At 45.7% G+C, this 2,376-nt stretch overlaps 1 long non-coding RNA gene across 1 annotated transcript; it reads right to left on the reverse strand.

Annotated features, from left to right (window-relative positions):
* Nucleotides 1–1,621, reverse strand: LOC123964999. Its single transcript, XR_006823588.1, has 3 exons — nt 1,549–1,621; nt 214–1,099; nt 1–120 (listed from the first exon to the last, which is right to left on the reverse strand). It is a non-coding gene; the product is annotated as an uncharacterized LOC123964999 (long non-coding RNA).
* Nucleotides 1,622–2,376: the final 755 nt, after the last annotated feature.

A 2,376-nucleotide genomic window follows, 5' to 3' on the forward strand; every position in this document is an offset into this window, starting at 1 on the left:
CTTTCCAGTCTTGGTTGCTGCTTTGTACACCTCTAGCAGTCTTGGGACCAGGCCATCACGTCTGTCGAGAAAATATTCCAGAAGGTCTTTGGTGACCATTCTCTTGAACTCCGTCCTGATCTGAGAAGAGGCAGATAGAAAATATAAGTCAAACATAATTATGAACAAGACACAGTATCAGACAAAACGTGCTTCTATCTGTCAACTGAGTACCTGTCTCTCATGCAACAGAGCTGGCCATCTGGAAATGACTTCTGTGATGAGTGGCTGATCTCCAATTATCTCTTTTCTGCGCTGGGAAAACGTAGCAACCATCAGGTCTTCTACCAGCTGGGGATCAGGGTCTCTTCAGCATTTCAGCCTCCATCATATTACACTTCTCCATGTTTTCAGGACTCTGTCCTTCAGGCGGATCTGGACAGTAGTTGACCTCACCCTTCTTTGACTTCTTTACACTTTCCCCTTCGAACCTTCTCCTTTTCTTTACCACCACTTCAAGGTATCCTGCTGCACTTAACTTTTGCCGATAGTTTCCAAGCTTAAATTTCAGGCTGTGAAACCACGAGTACCATCCCTTTTCTGACCCTAGCTCCTTCAGACTAGGATGCTTCTCCACAAGTGCTTTGGCTTCATTCTCATAGTGATGCCTCTCAGGATAAGCACTAATCTTTGACATACTGTCGGCCAGTATATCAAGAATGTCTTTAAACCTTTAGGAATCACCATTACAGATCCATCCTTAGCATTGGCTTCTTTCAGCTGCAGCTCCACATCATGTGAGAACTGTGGAATCGGGAAGGGGTCAGGCCATTCAACACAATCTCTACTAAGAGAAGGGAGGCTGCAAGTGTCCAGTGTAGAATCTGAGACATCATCAGCTGTGAACAACACTTCCACAGTTGCCCACCCCACAGGAAGGTCTTTGATGTCTGTTAGGTTGCACAACTGATTATTGAACTCAGGATCCTCAAATTGCAGAATGAATCCACCTCTCAGACCAAGCTTTGTTCGCAACACCTGATACAGCTCCTCAACACTGGATGGGATGTCTTCATTTTCTGATATGATGACACGCAGCAGCATTGTAGACTACTTTTACCTGAAAAGAGATAAAAATACATAGTTTTAAGTATAAATGTTTACTATAACCTCTTCTTTTGCTGTGTTCATGAGGGAGAGGGGCGGGATTAGATTTTAAATAGGCCTAGTAAAAAACAGATGTGGTGGATCAGAGGCTACCGTTTTAACGTCACTGCACTCTTTCAAAAAGAGTCAAAATCAACTAATGTTATCTTCACCTGCTCAGCTCTCTCTCTGCTCTTCTCACAGTCAGATAGTGAAACACACGATGGCGGCAGTAAAGTCTACCTTCCTCCCGCTATTTTATTTTATTAAATTGGCAGGTTAAGCTGGAGCTGAGTACAAAGTCACTAATAAGCGAATAACATTGCAAAAGAAACTCGTCACAGATTAGCTAACAATGTTAAGAAAGCCCAAATCCTCTTAATTTTGCTGAAGCAGCTAACTTTAATTTAAGTAGCAACTCACCTGGTCAAGGCTAATTTCTGAAATGCCGACGCCTCTCCACCCACATCGTTGGAACAGGCCATGGCTAATTACTGACACAACGTTGATAACGTTACGGGTCACGGCTAATTACTGAAACGTCGACGCTACTCCACACATCGTTGGGACGGGCCATGGCTAATTACTGACACAACGTTGGTAACGTTACGGGTCACGGCTAATTACTGAAACGTCGACGCTACTCCACACATCGTTGGGACGGGCCATGGCTAATTACTGACACAACGTTGGTAACGTTACGGGTCACGGCTAATTACTGAAACGTCGACGCTACTCCACACATCGTTGGGACGGGCCATGGCTAATTACTGACACAACGTTGGTAACGTTACGGGTCACGGCTAATTACTGAAACGTCGACGCTACTCCACACATCGTTGGGACGGGCCATGGCTAATTACTGACACAACGTTGGTAACGTTACGGGTCACGGCTAATTACTGAAACGTCGACGCTACTCCACACATCGTTGGGACGGGCCATGGCTAATTACTGACACAACGTTGGTAACGTTACGGGTCACGGCTAATTACTGAAACGTCGACGCTACTCCACACATCGTTGGGACGGGCCATGGCTAATTACTGACACAACGTTGGTAACGTTACGGGTCACGGCTAATTACTGAAACGTCGACGCTACTCCACACATCGTTGGGACGGGCCATGGCTAATTACTGACACAACGTTGGTAACGTTACGGGTCACGGCTAATTACTGAAACGTCGACGCTACTCCACACATCGTTGGGACGGGCCATGGCTAATTACTGACACAACGTTGGTAACGT

This window comes from Micropterus dolomieu, unplaced genomic scaffold (assembly GCF_021292245.1).
Source record: "Micropterus dolomieu isolate WLL.071019.BEF.003 ecotype Adirondacks unplaced genomic scaffold, ASM2129224v1 contig_7825, whole genome shotgun sequence".
Taxonomy (NCBI): Eukaryota; Metazoa; Chordata; class Actinopteri; order Centrarchiformes; family Centrarchidae; genus Micropterus; species Micropterus dolomieu.